Source organism: Pleurodeles waltl, chromosome 1_2 (assembly GCF_031143425.1).
Source record: "Pleurodeles waltl isolate 20211129_DDA chromosome 1_2, aPleWal1.hap1.20221129, whole genome shotgun sequence".
NCBI lineage: Eukaryota > Metazoa > Chordata > Amphibia > Caudata > Salamandridae > Pleurodeles > Pleurodeles waltl.
In genome coordinates, this window is record NC_090437.1 from 423,995,595 (window position 1) to 424,015,860 (window position 20,266).

The window sequence follows — 20,266 nt, forward strand, 5'->3', positions numbered from 1 at the left end:
GGGCGGGTCAAAAAAAATGACGTACGGCTGCTTTTGCGCCGTTTTTTAGTGCCTGCAAAAGGCAGGCGTTAAGGGACCTGTGGGCTCTGAAGGAGCCCAGAGGTGCCCTCCCATGCCCCCAGGGACACCCCCTGTCACCCTTGCCCACCCCAGGAGGACACCCAAGGCTGGAGGGACCCATCCCAGGGACATTAAGGTAAGTTCAGGTAAGTAATTTTTAATATATTTTTTTGTGGCATAGGGGGGCCTGATTTGTGCCCCCCTACATGCCACTATACCCAATGACCATGCCCAGGGGAAAGAAGTCCCCTGGGCATGGCCATTGGGCAAGGGGGCATGACTCCTGTCTTTGCTAAGACAGGAGTCATTTCTATGGGGGTTGGGAGTCGAAATAAATGACGCAAATCGGGTTGAGGCGAAAAATTTGCCTCAACCTGACTTGCCCCATTTTTTGACGCCCAAGCCCCATATCCCCCTACGCCGGCGCTGCCTGGTGCACGTCGTTTTTTTCCACGCACACCAGGCAGCGCCGGCGGCTAACGCCGGCTAACGTCATTGATTAAATACGGCGCCCGTATGGTGCTTCAGAATGGCGTTAGCCGGCGCTAATTTTTTTGACGCAAAACTGCGTTAGCGCAGTTTTGCGTCAAAAAGTATAAATATGGCCCATGGTGTAGTGGATTTTGATCTGCAATACTTGTAGAAAGTGCGTTTATTGTTTCACGTTATTATCTGCACAATTAACTAACAACTGATGGTCTTTTTACTGCATTAATACTTTTCGCACGTTGACTCTCTTACAATATGATATTTCTGAATATAAATCCAAAGGAGGTCCATTTAAATCTATGTATATATAGTGATCCGTTGAATAACAGCAGAGATGATACTTTTTGTTATTCATATGGAAATTCATCAAAGTGACTTCCTGTATATCTTCATACTTAGAACTCCTGTGAGGTCACTTTCTGTACAGGTGGATGATATGCAATGCTGTCCACAAAAAGATTTCGCCAGAAAACCGGCAATCTGTTTAGAAATGCAGTGGTCACTTCTTATGTAACGATGGATGTAGAGAACCACAGTATTGTCACTTCCGGTGGAGAGGAATGTATTGCTTTAAGGTCTCTGTTTTCATAGAAGGGTTTGGTGGGAAACCAGTGATAAGACTGTCCTACGAAATGCAGTTTGTAAATTATTACATCACTCATAATGAATACTTTATAATTATTTGTGTGCCACCAGCACTAGGGGCTAAATATACTTTATAGATGATCACAGTGCAACACAAAATACTTGTATATTTTTATAAGAGAAACATTTTTTTGGGTCCTGTAGTCCATAGTCTAATACTGAAGGCCAGCTGCTGACATTTACATGTTCAAAGGGTCCCTTAAATACTCGAATAATTGGAAATTGTATAATCAGCTGCTTTAAAGCTGCATATCATGTCATATTTCTTCATCTAAATATAATATTCACATGAATCGAGAATCCTTTCAGGCTCTTACAAACTTGTGAAAACTGTTTAAAGATTAATTAAATCAACTGATGCTGCCATGTGATGCTGTCCATACACGATTTATTTGACATGGAATATTTTCTTGACACCATTCATCAGAATATTCATTATGCACCAAAACAATGCTCATGTGCACATGAGTACAGTAATTAAATCGTCTCCCTCAAAAATGAACTGTTGCTGTGTACATGATTGAATTAAAATTATAGTTTAATGAGAGATTAGTGTCGTATTTCCTCGTGGGAAATGCGAGATGTGAAGCTTGCAAAACTCACTTATACAGAAAAGTTAATTTCCAGTACATTACAAGAGAATATCAGAAAGCGTGCCATATAACTTCACTGTTCACTGGATCGCTTTTTTACAGATCTATTCTGTGAGGGAACAGGGCTGATTGCAGAGGCCCCCTAAATTGTTGTCCCCATTTTTAAATTTTTGCTGGTGTTTTCCTGACTCTGATGGTGCCCTTGGTACTGCTAACAAGTCCCAGGGCCTGTGCTCTGTGTAAAATCAGTATGCAAATTAGGCTAATTATAATTGGCTAAGTCATCCTACCTATAAGTCCCTAGAATATGGTAGGGCATGTAGGTTTAGGGACCCCAGCATAGGTAGTGCACCCATATGTGCACTGCTGAGGTGCCCGGTGTCATTTTAAAGGCAGGCCTGCCTTGCTGGCTGCTTTTAAATTAAAGTTACAAGCAAATTCTACTTTGGGATTAAAAGTAGTTCCAAAGTCTTAAACTACCTTACATTTACATATAGATCACCACTAAGGTGTGCCCTATGTGCCCCTAGGGATGGGTGCCATTTAACTATAAGCAGGGACCTTATAAAATAGTTTTATAAGCCCTGGTGAGGTAAAACAGCCACATTTGTTTTTCCCTCATTGTAGTGAATGGCCTCCATAGGCTAGAATGGGGAGACTTTATTTTTATTAAAAAATTCCCCTTAAGTAACAGATACTATAAGTTTGGTATCAAATTAATTGTTATAATAAATCCCGCAGCTTCCAGTTGTTGGATTTAATATAACTTTTTCAGGTAAAGAGTTTTAAACTTTACCTGAAAAGTTGCCAACTTCAGCCCTGCATTGTTTTTGCTGCTTTGCTCTGACTGGCCAGCCTCTGGCAGCCTGGCCAGGTTGCCTTGATGAGGTGTGAAGTGGACTTGCTCCACACAAAGAGATGTGTGGGGAGAGGAGATCTCCCCTCAGCAGATGGGGAAGCAGGAAGGGGGAGGGCTGCTAAACTGGTCTTCAAAGGCAGGGAAGGACATTTGGAGCAACCCAGCAACAACCTCACATCCTGCAAACCCAGACAATTAGGTGCCCCCTTGATTAGATTAGGAGAGGGCAGGAGAGGGGTGTGTTTAGGATTTTTAGCCACACCAGTGGGTGGGCTCAGCCAGATGTAACCTCCAAAAATCACTTTCAGCCATGGTGGATTTTTGAGGAATGTTGCTCCCTGGGAATGATTTTTGCCACACTTCCCAGGAAGTGGTCATCACAAGGGAAAGGACCCTGCCCCTGATTGGAGAACCAGGACCCCCCGTTTTTCACCCAGGAGCAAGGATAAAACTGGCAGACCTGCACCCACACCTCAGATCCCTATCACATTCCAACAAGGAAGAACTACAGGAGAAGAAGGACTGCCCTGCTGGACCCCTGACCTGCACCTGGACACTGCACTGTGGAGGACTGCACCAGCTGCACACTTGGGCTTGACTACTAAAAGGACTTTACCTGTCTTTTACTGCTTCAAGAAGGGACTCCCTGTTTGCTACAGGTACAAAGGAGCTGCCCAGAGTCCCCTGCATCAAGTCCTGCAAGCAGAGCCCAGCTGACCAACGTCCAGTGGCCATTTGAGGATTCTGACCAGGTGCATTCTGGGAATTGTAGTCCCAAATCCCAAGGAGCAACTCAGAGCTTCTGGAACCTTGGATCAAGTTGTGAATACTTCAAGGACCCAAAAAGGACCTCTGGAAGAAGATCCAGAAGTTTGGAGATGTTTGGAGCAACTCCATAAGTTGAAGAGGTGCATTGTGGGAGTTGTAGTCCCAGCCCCAAAGAGGCAAACCAGAGCCTCTGAACCCTTGGCTGGTGCTATGGACCACTTCCCTGAATCAAGAAACACTTCTGAAAGTAAGTGTGACAGTGTTACCTCGTGGGTGGCCTGAACTCTGGACTTTGTTCCTTTCCAGTGTGACCTTTTTTTTTTTAAACCCTTCGAGCGCTGGTTGCTTTTATGCCCTAGAAAGCAATAATTTTTTTAAAATTCATATCTCAGGTTCCCCTTATCCGATTTTATTCGTTTTGGTGTAATTTTTAAGATAAAAATATAAACTATTTTTATAAATTGATTTTAGATTTTTAAACTGTTTACTGTGTTTTATTTAATTACTGTTTTGTGATATTTGAATGCTTTACACTTTGTCTCCTAAGTTAAGCCTTGTCGCTCATTGCCAGCTAGCAAGGGTAGAGTTGGGTTTAATTTACTGCGACCTAACTGGACCTAAGTGGAGGTTAGTGGCCTATTGCTAAGTGTAGGTACTTACCTGCCCTTGCCAATAACCCATTTCCAACATATTCATTTCAGCATATGCACAATGGCTGTATTTTTTATGAACATAGGAACCATTTACAGGCAATGTATGTGATTTTAAATAATAGGTAACGGTGAGTTCTGTTGCTAAAATGAATGGTTATATAATGTCAAGAATTTATTGGGTGCTAATCTACAACATCGGAACATTTATCTTGCATTTTGAAGTTGAGAGCTTGCTTTAGCCTCACATGAAATGAATATATTCTTCTTTAAGTGAGGAAATATGTTTTGAAATTTGCAAGCTGAACAATAAAGTGTAATGTTGTGCAAAACAAATAACTGACATACATGTTTATTCCTGGACCTGTCCCTCTCTGCAGGGTTACTCCTAAACATTTTACCTTCCCCCCTCCTATTTTGCTCAATTTGTTTTTGGGCTTTAGGACTCTGCTTGCTTTACCACTACTAACCACTGCTAGAGTGCTTCTGCTCGCTCCCTAAAACATGGTAAAATTGGCTAACACCCGGTTGGTATATTTAATTTACTTATACGTCCCTTGTAGAGTGGTGTACCATATACCCAGGGACTGTAAATTAAGGGGCATATTTATACTCCGTTTGCGCCGGAATTGCGTCGTTTTTTTTGACGCAATTTTGACGCAAAACTAACTCCATATTTATACTTTGGCGTTAGACGCGTCTAGCGCCAAAGTCCATGGAGTTTGCGTCATTTTTTAGCGTGGACACCTACTTTGCGTTAATGAGATGCAAGGTAGGCGTTCACGTCTAAAAAATCGACTCCGAGGCATGTGCGTCGGATTTATACTCCCGGGCAAAATTCACGCCCAGGAGTGGGCGGGTCAAAAAAAATGACGTACAGCCGCTTTTGCGCAGTTTTTTTGCGCCTGCAAAAGGCAGGCGTTAAGGGACCTGTGGGCTCTGAAGGAGCCCAGAGGTGCCCTCCCATGCCCCCAGGGACAACCCCTGTCACCCTTGCCCACCCCAGGAGGACACCCAAGGCTGGAGGGACCCATCCCAGGGACATTAAGGTAAGTTCAGGTAAGTGTTTTTTTTTTTTTTTTGTGGCATAGGGGGGCCTGATTTGTGCCCCCCTACATGCCACTATGCCCAATGACCATGCCCAGGGGACAGGAGTCCCCTGGGCATGGCCATTGGGCAAGGAGGCATGACTCCTGTCTTTGACAGGAGTCATTTCTATGGGGGTTGGGAGTGAAAAAAAATGGCGCAAATCGGGTTGAGGCGAAAAAATTGCCTCAACCTGACTTGCCCCATTTCTTGACGCCCAAGCTCCATTTTCCCCTACGCCGGCGCTGCCTGGTGTACGCCGTTTTTTTTAACGCACACCAGACGGCGCCGGCGGCTAACGCCGGCTAACGTCATTCAATAAATACGGCGCCCGCATGGCGCTTCAGAATGGCGTTAGCCGGCGCTAAGTTTTTTTTACGCAAAACTGCGTTAGCGCAGTTTTGCGTCAAAAAGTATAAATATGGGCCTAAATGCTAGTAGTACGCCTGCAGCACTTATTGTACCACCAACCTAAGTAGCCTCTTAAAACATGATCCAGACCAACCATTGCACCCTGAATGGAGTTCTAAACTGCCAATTCAACTTGGAAATATAATCCCCTTGTCAATCCTTAAACTTCTCTTTTATTACAGATATGCCACCCTTAAGGGATGCCCCTAGGTAGCCTATAGGGCATGGCGCCTTGTAATTGACAGTTTGGAGCAGTACTTTTAAGATTCACATGCCTTGGTAGTGAACAAGTCCTAGATGTGTTTTTCACTACTGTGAGGCTTCCCTGTCACATAGAAAAGTATTGGGTTGCCTTATCTCATTTAATAAGTGCTTACATTTGATTGTGGACAGATAAGCCTTTCACGTGTGGTATCTATTAAAACTGTGCTGTAAATCATCGTTAATAGTAGAGTTGGATTTTAAATGACCATTTTGAAAATGGCACTTTCAGGAAGTGGGATTTTTTCTGCCATGTCCCTTTCGTACCCATGACCTGTCTTGGGTCACATGACTGGGTGTAGCTGACAGACTTTGTGAATTCCTCCCAGACAGTCACACAATGGATGGATTGGATGTGCCTGACTGAGCCATCTGCTGGCAGGATGGGGGGCAGAACTGGGCACAGCCCCACTGCAACTCAATAGGCTGTGCTCTGCGTTCACACAAAAGGCTTGTTACCTTCACAATCTCACTGAATCTAGCTTGGAGCCAGGAAAATGGAGTAAAGAAATGCTGTCCCTATGCTCTTGGAACATTAACGGGATTGTGTACCAATCTCCTAGCATTCTTGAAGAGCTATGACGTAATCGCCCTTCAGGAAACTTGAGCTGAGAACAGCTGTCCGCTGTTTGGGTATTTAGAAATATGGAAATCTGCTCATAGAACGAGTAAGAATGGCCGTGCCAAGGGAGGACTGGCCACCTATGTAACTGTGAAACGAAATGGGAGTATTTTGCCACTGGTCTGGGATGATAACTGGATTCAGGGGACAGTCATCACGAACGGGACTGTGCAGCAAACTCTTATAGTAATTAATGTTTACATTGCGCCTGGTACAAAGGACAAAAGGGGCAAGTTGTCTCGATTGATTCAGATTGTTGGCGATTTAGTCGGGGAGTACCCTTGTGCTAACTATCCTATAACTGGTGATTTTAATACAAACTTGTTTCAAGACACAATGGAGGCTCTTGACGGCCCTGATCTCTGTAACCGTCAGGCAATTCCTGAAGAACTGAGACATCAGGGCTGTTTTTATTGCCTGTTGGGAGATTACACAGTAATGGACCTCAATAGTATGGGCTTTAAAGTTTTGAATAGGCGTTTATGTGACAATGTCCCTTCCCGATGGACAAGATCTGATGGTCGATCCTAATTCTATTTATACTACACCATTTGCAGTAGTGAATTGTTTCTCTTCATTGAAAAGTTTTCGATTTTGCCTCCAAGTGAGAGCGATCATCGTCCGCAAAGTGTATCCATCAAATCTAGATTTCCTTTGCATGATGTTATGCGAGCGGTGGGAGGTGGCGTCTACTCTGAGTCTTTAAAGCCCATAAAATGGAATTCTTCTATTGGTGGCATAGTATTGTCTGAATGTATTAACTTTTTTTACTCTGAGGGATTGGGTTGTGAGTCCCCAATTATGTCATGGGTTAAACATTCCTGCCTTTTATTGCTAAGGTTTCACCAACCTGCACGCAATCGTGCTCCACCCCGGTCCTTTGTCATTTCTAGAGAATCCAGGAATCTAAAGAAAGCGCACAACAGACTAGTAAGGGCACTTAGGAAAAGTCCTGATTCCAAGTGTTTACTCATTAAATACAAACAGCTAAGGAAAGACTACAGGAATGCTGTTTATAATGATCAGCAGTCCTATCTTAATCAGTTTTGGGCCAAAGTTTTAAGTGCAAGCAAAGTTTCAAATTCTATGAAATGTTGGTCCCTTATTAATAATCTAAATTGCAATTAAAGGGGCATTGGCATTGCCAATATTTCAGAAGGAGTCTGGACGTCTTATCTGACTACCCACTTTCCTGCAAGTAAGTTGGTTGGGAAATCATTAAATATAGGGGCTTATAGTCCTATTTCTACTCTGTCTAAGACATGCCTCAGGTTTACTGGTTCTTCAACTCCCACACTGGGAGTGAAGAAGTCCTTTCAATTGCGACTTCCTCATATCATCTCGAGGGCGAAGCAGTTTGGAGATCCCGGCCCCAACAGTCTCCCGCAGGCACTGTTCAAACAGGATCCCCTCTTTTGGGCCAATCATCTTGCCCATCTGTTTGAGCACTGCTTCTTGACTTCAACAATTCCTGAGTCTTGGCGGGGTGACGTTCTTCATCCCTTATATAAAAGTGGTTCAAGGTCAGACCACGCTAATTTTAGGATGATAGCCCTGCTGGACAACGATGTCAAGTTGTATGCCAGTCTTTTTTTGCAAGACCTTCGTGCTTGGGCTGATTCAAAGGCCCTAATTCCCACTGTTCAAACAGGGTTTTCTGCTGGCTCAGGCACTTCAACAAATCTGTTAGCACTTTTTCTTTTGATCGACAGGATGAATTTATCATGCCTAACGCTGAATTGTTGTTTTGTGGATTTTAAGGCGGCCTTTGACCGGGTCCCCTGGAGCGCTTTATGGTCTAAACTACAGAATTGGGGTATTCCCTCATTGCTCCTGGGTGCCATCATAGAACTCCATACAAATACTTGGGTTCGTATTAAGCTCGGTGATGAGTGTTCTCTTTCTAGAACAATCCCCACCACCCGTGGTGTGAAACAGGGCTGTGTGCTTGATCCTCTTCTTTTTAATTTGGTCATTGCTGATTTATCAACGTCTTTTGATGTTGTTAATTCCCATCCCCCTGAGATTGGTGGCCGTAGGCTCAGTCATCTGCTTTATGCCGATGACCTTGTATTATTTAGTCATACTAAGATCGGCCTTCAACGGCTCCATAATCAACTTGCATCTTATACAATTTCCGAGAATCAACTGGAAGTTAATCTGCTGAAAACCAAGGTGGTTTCCTTTGGAAGGAAAAAAAAAACAGCTTTCAGTTGGTATTATAAAAGCTGTAAACTTGTTTCTGACCACTCTTACAAATATTTAGGGGTGCACTTCGATTCCAGGAGCAGCTTTGTTAAACATAACAAGGAGATCAAACTCAAAGCTGTGGCATTGCAGGTGGCCTTCTCCAAATCATCTATGGTTTTAAAGGGGCCGACCTTTCTTCCTTTAATGGAAGTTATGAGAAAAAAGATTATCCCTTCACTGGCCTATGGTCAAGAAATTCTGTTGGGTAAAGGGTCCTGCCTATTAAATAGGCTGGTTAATAAAATCTATAAGAGTGTCTTTCATGTTCCGCGCCTTGCCTCACCTGCGCAGGTACGGTTGGAATTTGGGCTTCCGGACCTGGTGGCAGTTGGTGCCGGTGCTTGTTTGAAGCTCTGTCATAAGCTGCGCTTTGCCACAGATGGCCGTTCAGAGGCGGTCCTGTGTCAAGAAATCAGTGAGTCTAAATTAAAGGGATCATACCTCAATTTTTTGGGCCGAATGCAAATGGGGACTTGGCGTTGATGATCTTTGGGAAAGTAATCCCTCCCATTCTCTGTTTACATTAGGTGTAAAAAGGCTTATTCAACTGTATTCGTATCACTCAGATCGTTCCCTCCTTGCTCAACGGAAGCATGCCTGGTCAGTATTTAAATCTTTTAAGCAAGGTACGCCTTCCAGCTTTTTGTTTTCCTGTTCTCAAGGTTCTCGGTTGAAAAGGGCCATTGTGGTCTTAAGGATGGGCGATTAGGGTTTCTTGAAACATCTGTCTCAATGGCGGCTACCATCTGGGGAAAGGGTGATATGCAGAGGCTGTAATAATGCAGACAAGACCCTTGATCATGTGGTCTGTCTGTGCCCAGCTTTACTTAAGGAGCGTAGATTTTTGCTTTGATGCAAATGGAATGAACTGGGAATTCGCTCCTGTTGACAGGCTATTATTCAGTCTCTGGACCTTGCTAATTCAATGCTAAATGTGTTATTGATTAAATTTATTACAATTTCTCAATTTAAATTTAGCAGCACTGCGAGCAAAGGATAAGTATGATTGGAACTTTTTTTTTCCCCTTGCTCTTCCCACGCTGTCCGCTGTTGGTTAAGTTGTGGATTTTAATGGTATATGCTGGTATTTATTGTAGCCATTATTAATGCATTACACATTTTCGGGCCTGGGCATATGTATTTTGTTTGTTATGCATTATGTGGAGTTCTGGGCTTGGGGGTTTATTCTACTTTTATATTTTAGGACTGTTTTATACTTTTAGGTAGGAACGCTACCCCTTTTTAACAAATCATGTGTGCTCTAATCATGATGTTTTTTCTTTTTACCATACATTCAGCTTCTGATTGTATTTGTATTTCTTTTTCTTTCTGTTTAATTGTATTAGATTTTATTATCTGTACAATAAATTATGAAATTATGAGTAAAGAAATGCCAAGCACTTCAAAAAGAAACCTCTCAAAACTTCTCCCAACTTCAAAGAAGGCACTGGGTAGAAAAATAGGATCCACGGACCCACTCTATAATCCACTTTCCTGACCTACTAAAGGACTCTCAGAGAACCTTCTGCTGCTGTGTCCTGTTGTGTACTCCACAAGACTGATTTGCTGCACTTGGAAGGACTGCTTTGCTGGCTGGAACCTGCCTTAAACCCTCAGAGGCCAGCCCTGCTGTTTCACCTGGACCCAGGACTACCAGAGTGACTCCAAGGGCTAGTTTATTGACTTCATGTTCAGAGCCACAAGGACTGTAAAGTCTTCTGCCATCCTGAAACCACACTTGGACCCAGCCTGCGCTAGTTCTGAATTCCCAAGTTGAGTCCCACCAGTCCTAGAGCCTTGGTTGTGGGCACTAAAAGTGCCTAGATAGCTAACATTCAAAACTTTGGATTTAAAAGATTTTTGGCAAAAAAAAGCTCTGAGAACTGAGGAAAGACCAGGACCAACCCGCTCTTCAATCCACCCAAGGTACATTGCCGGTCAGCCTGACTTTGTGCCTGCTCTTGCTGGGTTCTTCTCTGCAGCAGCAAATCCTGTTCAGCTGTCGTTCAACAAAGGGATATATGATGTCAGGGAACTGTCTCTGGTAACAGCCTGCTGCCTCATCCCACCAATGATTTTCAACTTCCATAAAAGTGATTAAGTCTGAATTTAGAAATATTGGCCACAACTTCGTCCAGCAGGTCCCAGATAATCACACTCCCTCTTCAGACATTGCCAGCAGTGATTCCCCTCTGAACTTTACCTTCTTAGAACATATTTCTTGAAAATTCTTATTTTAAGTCTAAAGGTAAGAGCTGACCAAGCCCAATCCACTTCTTGTATCCAAACTGGACTCCATCGTGGTCAGCCATATTTTTAGACTTTGACCCGGTCTCCTGCAACTAGATGTCCACAGTTGGTACTGTGATCTTTTAGTTACTCATTTTTACTACTAACTTTAAAAATTCACAACTCAGGGTCTACTGATTGGATTTCTTGTTGCTTTGGTCTCAAATAATTAAATTTTACACTATTTTTCTAAGTTGATGTGGTATTTTTTGTGTTGAGTTTTCACTTTATTACTGTTAGAAATGTTGAACAAATACTTTGCTCATTGCTACTAAGGTAAACCTGACTGTGTTTGGTACAAAGCTACCCAAGGTTAAGCACAGGTTATTTTAGTGACTTTTTGTTGTTCACCCTGCCAGGGATTGTGGCTGTCACTTGTTCAGGGTTCAGAGCCCAGTCAACTAAGGACATCATTTCTCACATTTAATTTTTCAGGATCATTTTCATTTTAGCTGATGTTTTAAGGTATGTATTTGGCTCCATGAGTAAGGGAGGATTAGCATTTGCTCTTAAGAATGTTGAGCTCCAAGTCAAGATCTGATGGCAATAAAAGTAGCCGTTTTGTTTACATTAGACAATTAAACCACTGAGTGAAAAAGGTGATTGATATAAATGCATGTTGTGTTTTCAATTTACCAAGACGTTTTGACACACAGAAAGCAAGGGCAAATTCAGTAGTGAAACAAGACACATATATGAAAAAGAATTTCCTTTAAATCCCACCAGTTACAATTGTTGATTCCTTGGAATAAATTAATTGCAAAAATTAAGGAAAACAATTCATGGCAAAGCCATTGGTGGGTATTGACTCTCAACTGTGGAGGGTCATCGAGCTGATTGCCAGACCAGTGGCAGGCACTATAATATATTACAATGCCTTTAGACTCACATACCAAAGCTCTTAATCATGGCTCGCTATTGTAACAGGCCATGACTGGGAGCTCTGGAATTATTTCACTTAAGTGTGAAGGGAATGCTAGTTTCTCACAGTGCCTGTCAGTAGGTCAAAAATAAAAAATAAAATTAAAATGTACTTACACTCACTTCTTCACAGTGACCTGGAGTCCTCCTGGAGCCTCAGCCAACCCTCTCCAAATCACGATGCTGCTATCATGAGGTAACTGAGCAGCATAAGAGCAGCACCAGGATTGGCTTGAGTGTGCTGCCTCGATGCTCCAGCAGGCACAGGGGGGCCTGTGCCTGGTCTCCACCTAGCTGTCTAAGACAGTTTGCAGTGTAAACTGGTGGAGTGATGGTGATGGTGATGGTGATTACCATTTTATTTTTCACTTTTGCTGTATGGGCAGCGGGAGGTACCACCCCTCTGCACTTATGGGCAGCAGCCAGTGGGCAAAATATATTTTTCTTTAACTTAAGTTCTTTAAGCCTCTGATGATTGAACAATAACGCTAGACCAACACTTGTGACTTACTAACAAAGGGATTTTTGAGTATAGGAAGTGTTACTTTCCGTGCTTACAAATACTATCCACAACTCTTTAGGGCAATACCTCTGGCTCTGCTTATCCTACCCCTTATGTGTAGAGATGTACACTATGGGTATAAGAGAAGGCAGAGATCTCCCTGACACAGAAGTGTAAGTTTTTATAGGAAATGTGGTGGGGGGGAGACAAAGTGGAAAATGAGCAATATTTTCTACTAAATGGGTGAGGTTTATATAAATTTAAGGAGGAGTTTAGACAGGGACATGCTAATAATAAAACACAATAACAAACAAGTGAGACAATTTTTGTTCACAAAAGATACAACTAAATATACCACAATAGGGCTACTGACAAGATAGAATGAAATCCAGTGCAGCCAAGACTTGGAATAAGGAAACCACCACACATGGTCAATCATTTGTACTCTAACAGGGCACAAGGAATAATGTTATCACAAGATAGGGAAAAATAGGAAATAAGTGTTAACATTTCTAAAAGTCTAAAAATGTTTTCTTAAATTATATTTTTATTTAAAAAACATTCAAAAACAAAGATTGCATTACGTTTGGCTACAAATAATATAAAATACATATTCTAATGAGGCTTCAAAATATGCTACATACCTGCTACTCTATATTGGGGACAAAGTGAGCATACATATCAACAGATGAAACTGCTTTCAGCCAGTCACACAAAGGCCCTCATTCTGACCTTGGTGGTCGGCGGAGAGGCGGCGGTCGGACCGCGAACAGACCGGCGGTCAGAAAAATGGCATTCTGACCGCGGCGGTCACCGCCGCGATCGACCGCCACTTCCCCACTCCGACCGCCACGGCGGTCATGACCGCCGGGCTGGAGTTTGCGCACTCCGGCCCGGCGGTCGTCCCGAGACCGCCAACGGTATCATGACCCTGCCTACCGCCGCGGTTTCTGGTGGTCGGGAACCGCCATGCGAACCATGGCGGTAAGCACTATCGGGGCCAGGGAATTCCTTCCCTGGCACTGATAGGGGTCTCCCCCACCCCCCACTACCCACCCGAGTCCTCCCCCCACACCCTCCACCCCCCTGCCACCCCCCAGAGGTGGTACGAACCCCCTCCCCACCCACACCCCGACATGCACATACATGCACCCCGACATGCACACACCCCCAACATGCACATATACACACCCCCTACACACACATACACAACGGGGACACATACCCGCACACATACATGCAGACATGCGCACCTGCCGAACAGCACACATTACCCATAGACACAGCAGCACCCCCCGCCCGCATACACGCACTCACACACCCCCTCTACACACTCACACGCACACCCCCATACACGCCCACATCACACAACACCCCCCCTCCCCCTCCCCTCACGGACGGTCAGCTTACCTTGTGCGTTGGTCCTCCGGGAGGCGACGGGAGCCATGGGGAGGTGACCGCCAACAGAACACCGCCAACAGAAGACCGCCACACAGATATGTGGGTCGTAATTCTGTGGGCGGTGTTCTGCTGGCGTGGCGGTGGAGGTTGACCAGTCTCCACTTTTCCACCGACCGCCAGTGTGGCTGCTGGCGGTTTCCCGGCGGAACGCTCCCAGCGGTCGGAATGCGCACAGCAGCATACCGCTGCGGTCGGCGGTCTTCACCGCGGCGGTAACTCGGCGGTCTCGCGAAAAGACCGCCAAGGTCAGAATGAGGGCCATAGTCTGCCGACATCACAAAGCAATACACAGAGAAAACTGTTGTTTCACTAAGTCAGTGAATGTCTATGTGGCTTTGACCCCCATAGTAAAGAAAACATATTTGAAGAGGTGAGTGGAGAGGGAGGAGAAGGAGATAATTCACTACCATGTTTGCTACGAGTAAGTTGGTTAGGTGTAATGTGTTTTATGTATAATGTGCTGGTATTAAGTGTCATTTGTTACATAAACTGACATGTGTAGTCTGTGAAGGGTTGGTGGAAGAACAGAGTGGCATGAGTGAATTAATTGAGAGTGTGGTGTATTGAGTTCATGCCTGCCTGGCCTCAATTTGGGGTTCCTTGAAAAGGTGGACCGTATGTGAATTTAGGGTGCATGATGATGAGGACATGCTTCTCGAGGAGGATGAGTTACATAGCATTCGATAATGTTTGTCAGTAGAAATGGATGGTTACTCATCAGGTCTGCTTTGATCAATTAGCTGAGGCTAGTGCAATTTAAACAGAGAACACATTTTTCTTGCAAACATGTTGGAAAATGGATTATTGGTAAAGTTAGGTAAGTACCTACACTTAGCAATAGGTCACTAAACCCCACTAGGTTCAGTCATATCTCAATAAATGACCCCCAGCTCAACCCTTGGTAGCTTGGCGATGTGCAACATGGCTTAACTTAAGAGACAACATTTGTAAAGCATTCAAGTATCACAAAATAGTAATAAAATAAAACACAGGAAAACGTTTAAAAATCCAAAATGAATTTATAAGAATAGGAAATATTTTTATATTTAATTTGACACCAAAAAGAATAAAATCAGAAAACGGGGAACCAGACATATGAATGTTTAAAAAATTAAGTTTTTTTAGCGCATAGAAATCAAAAGCGCCACTCGAGATATCTGGTCACACCTCGACCGGAGCAAAGTCAAAGTTAAGGCCGATGGCGATGGAGCCCTGCTGGGCAAAACCAAGGGGGAGTCCTCAGTCAAAAGTTTAACTTCGGACTTTGGGGCAGATTTATGAAAAGTGGCATTGCACCAAGTATAGTGCCACTTATCTTGCACCCCTTAGCGCCACCCTAACGCCACCATGTATGCACCATATTTAAAATACAGTGCACCATGGTGATTGTCAAGGGTAGTAGTATCATAATTTTTACACTAGTCGGGCTCTTTGCAGGATTAGCGTTAAAAATGTTGAAGCTAATCGTGCAAATCACCCAGAGGCCTATTTAAAACAATGGGAGCCTCCTTTCTACGCCTACTCTTAGCAGGCATTAAAAATGCTGATAAAAATTATGTAAAGAAATCTCTTTGATTTCTTTGTGCCATTTTTCGGCCCCCCCATAGCACCGGAACACCCCCTCTTGCATACATTATGCCTGGCGCAGTCATAATGTGCCGCAAGGGCTTACAAAGTTTTTGGCCCTCCAACGCCACATTAGCATTAAAAAAATGATGCTAATGTGGTGTTGGAAAGGCGCAAGGCCCTCTTAAATCTGGGCCTTACTCTTTTTCTTGAGGATTATCTTCAGCAGGACAAAGTCACCTATCCGATCTGACCTCCCTGAAGCCCCCTTTGGATACGCGTCGCAGGAGACCTTGGTGAAGAACTCTACCTTCACACTTGGATGATTTTTCAGGATGGAAATCTTTGTCTGTGCTAAGGCTGAATCTTGATCCGACATCCCTGGAGCCCTCCTCGGATACACTGTGCGGAACGTCCCAGTCAAGTTTTTAATTTCGGACTTTGTCACTTTTTTTGGAGCTTTCTTCCGACAGGGGTCGACCCTCCACAGCAAGCCGATTTTGATGGAAGGTTTTCGGATTACCTTTCCAGGAGTGCCCGGTGAAATCATGGAAGTCTGGGGTTCCAGAGCTTTTCAGCTGGGTAAACCAGCAAGCCATGCTGGGTCACAGTTGAGGTAAGCCAGCTTGACTTACCACGGCGGGTCGGTCCCTTAATGGAGATTTTTGCCAAAAGTTCTTCACCCTTCTCCAAACTTCTGGATCTCCACAGCTCACCCCAAGGTTCCAGAAGTTCTGAGTTGCTCCTTGAGGCTCAGGACTACAAATCCCAGAATGCACCTGGTTCACATCCAAAAATGACCACTAGCCACTGGTAGCTCATTCAGGTTTTGATGCAGGGGTCTCTGGTTAGCTATTTTTCACCTGTAACAAGCAAGGAATCCTTCCTTGAACCAGATGAAGACAGGCATAGTCCTTTTAGTGGTGAAGCACAAGTGTCCTTCAGAGTGCAGTGTCCAGGTGCAGGTCAGGGGTCCAGTAGGGCAGTCCTTCTTCTTCTGATGTTGTTCCTTGTAGGGATCTGAGGTGTCTGAGGAGCTCTGCCAAATTTATCCTTGCTCCTCGGGTGAAAAGCAGGGGGGTAACTGTCCAATCACAGACAGGCCACTACCCTCTTGGATGACCACTTCCTGGGAAGTGTGGCAAAAATCAATCCCAGGGTGCAACTTTACTTCAAAATACAAAAGGGCAGAAATTGAATTTTAGAGGTTACATCTGGCTGAGCCCACCCACTGATGTTGCTAAAACTCCATAACACACCTCTCTCCTGCCCTCTCCTAAAATAATCAAGAGGGAACCTGGTTGTTTGGGTTTGCAGGAAATGGGGAGGTCCTGATGCCAGAGTCTGGCCAATCAGAGAAGGTCATTACAGAGCTGAAACTGGTAACTTTTAGAAAGAGTCCTAAAACTCTTTCCCTGAACTAGTTATCTTAAATCCAACAATGGCAAGTTGTTGCATTTATTATAACAATCAGTTCGAGACCAAACTTGACATATCCAGCTCCTTTGGAGACTTTATTAATTAAAATAAGGTATCCCCATTTTAGCCTATAGAGCCTATTCACTACAATGAGGGAAACATGAATTTGGCTATTTTTCCTCACCAGGGCTTATAAACCATATTTATTTTATAAGGTCCCTGCTAATAGGTACATTGTAACCAAGCCTTGGGGTACCTAGAGCACCACTTTGGGGTGACTTTACATAAAAAATAAGGTAGTTTAAGAGTTTGGAGGTACTTTTAATTCCAAATTTGAATTTTCATGTAAATTTAAAAGTACCTGCCAAGGCAGGCCTGCCTTTAAAATGACACTGGGCACCTCAGCAGTGCACCTATGGTTGCACCACCTATGTGGTGGTCTCCAAACCTACATGCCCTACCATATACTAAGGGCTTATATGTAGGTTGACATAGCCAATTATAATTAGCCTAATTTGCGTTCTCATTTTACAAAGAAGATAAGTCCTGGGACTAGTTAGCAGCACCCAGGGCACCACCAGAGTCAGGAAAACACCAGCAAAAAGTAAAAAATGGGGGCAAAAAGTGATGGGGCCTCTGCAATCAACCCAGTTTTCTCACAAACAATACATTTGTTTTTCAGGTCTCTCTAAGAAGTTACTGAGTTTATAGTTAAAGCTATGCTGTTGGGTCAGCGTCTTTTGACAATTTCCTTGACCTGATCCCTGTTTCAGCTCTTTTGGGCGGTAGAATTGGAAGATATACCTCCACTCTGCCCTCAGCCGACTTGAAACAGTCATTAGTCTCAAGGAATTTGTAGTTGCTTCCTTGGCAGGAGCCATGGATTCAATCACTAAAGTAGCAACTAGCCTCTCCCCCGACTTAGGTTTGACTCCCCATGATGGGTGAGATATCCCATAAGCACCAGGGAGTTGTTTTGTTGTATAAGCTGAATAAAGTGGGGAGACAAACCCCATTCCTTGAGCAACTTTTGTTTTTGCTCCCTGAGATTGATTTATTGATTTGGGAGTTTATCCACAATCTACCCCTTCTATGGTTCTGAAATGGCCAATGGAAACAAAGGCTTTGTGTTTTTCAAGGGAACTAACCTTTATTGCATGGTTTATGATTTTCCATCCCTGAAGTAAGAACCATACTGTTAGCCCTCCTTTGTCCCACTGATCTGGAAAAACTGACCAAGGGAGCACAGTATATATTTGATAGATATGGCCTCAGGGAGGCCCCATGTTAAACCTCCCTATCCAGTTTAACCTCTTTAGACATAAAAGTAGGAAGAGAGACAGCCTGACTATGTTTAGATACAAATTACTTTAACCATGTTAATGGCTGCCCTTATATACTAATTTTATTTAGTCATGTGATTACAATAGGATGACATACAGTGTTGAAAGCAGCAGATAGATCCAGAAGGATTGATGCTGCAATTCCTAATTAATCCTGAATCATCTGTATTCTGTTAGTCTTAGCTAGAAGAGCTTCCTCCTTTCCTTGGGAAGCCCTAAACCCTGCTTTGTAGTGGGGTGGGCGGAACTTGCAGAGTTTCACTCTGTGGAATTCCACGGAGTTCTATGAAAACTCTGCTCAATTTTGAGGAGGTACACAAGTAGGCAGAATTGGACACCATGAGATGCTCACACTGATTTTTAGCATCAGGTGCTTGTTCTGCGCTAGAAAATTCTGGTGTGACTGGCAGCACTGGCATGCCATAGGGTGCAGACCCTCAAGTTGAATTTGCTCCAGCAAGTAGATTTTCTACACAAGCCCTCCTAGTGATCGAAAATCAGATTAGGAAATACCAAATCAGTCTCTCTCCTGTCAACTTACAGTTTATGTGCTACATGTGAGAAAAAACTCCACCACTTTGGCAAACTTTGTCCAGAACTCTGCTTAACAAGCATAACATAGACTGGCCATAATTCTGCCAACTCCACAGCAGTGCGGACGTTATTGCCCCCACTCCTACTTTATAGTCATCTACCCTACTATGTCCATAATAAACCGGGATACTAGCAGATTTACGAATGTCTCTGCAGCTTTCTACATAGAAGGCAACCATATAATAGTCTGAAGATTACTGTGATGAGCTGGGTCTGCATAAGATTTTTTCAATACAGGTATTTTCTCCAATTCAAAGGCACTTTTTCCATTTGAAAGACACAGCTAATATCATCAGTCAGTTTGGGAGCAGAACTTCTTATGCCCAGATGAAAGATTTTAGGAGAACAAAGCTTTTGGGCAGATCCAGATTTCACCTTCATGTCTATCTTAGGTACATGCTGTGCCTAAACCAAAGCAAACTGGAGGAGATGCTGAATATTACTCTCTGTTTCTAAAGTATTGTGCACTCGGATATTCCTCAGTGTCACCGAGAGCCTGCAAAGATACTTACATTTGTTTAATCTTGCCTGAAAAGATGGTTTTTAATTAACCATCAGCTTTTGATATTTCTGTAAAGCATCTACATATTTGCTTTTGCCATGTATGTGATAGTTTTTGCACCCTTGCCTTTCAAGGTCCTCTACTTCTGTTTCCATGTTCTCAGTGAATTATTGTAGTTAGGGATTAGTCTGAAAATACCAGCCTACTGTAACAGAGGAAAATACATTTATAGCTTTCACAATCTAGTGATATATCTCTAAATCAACATCTTTATCAATGTCAGGTCTTAGACTTTCAGCTAATTTACAAATAATAATCCACTCAGTGATTCTTCATAGAAGTTGTAGGAAAACTACTCTTTTTGCATGATCTCTCCCATTTTTTTGGACTGATGCTAATAGTTTTTGGGCCCGACACTTGGGATCTGAGCCCAAAAAACTTGTCAAATTGGTTTACAATTCAAATTTCTGCAATTAACTTACCTTTAATTCCCTAGTATATGGCACCCAGTGTACCCAGGGCTTGTAAGTTAAATGTCACCAGAAAATTGACAAGGCAAAACATGGCTTCAGGCCTTGTCTTGCAGCCTGAGTGTCTAGTTCTAAAACTGTAAATTCTACCTGGCAGAATAAACATTTTGTGAGGCCTAAACATTCATTTTAATGTTAGAAGTCATCCCTAAGGTAAATCATAAATGCCACAGGGCAGGATGCATGGTATAAAAGATAGAGCATGTGTACTTAAGTGTTACATGTCCAGGCGGTGAAAAATCACCAAAGTCATTTTTCACTGCGGCAAAGCTGGCTCTCCCACAGAAAACCACTGGGTTACATTGTAACCATGTATCACTTAAAACCTCTTTTCGGGAATAGATAGAAGCATGAATCAAGGATTAAATTTAATACTAATTTAATATTCAATCTAATAGTCAAGTTGGATTTTAAATTTATATTTTGAGAATGCCACTTTTAGAAG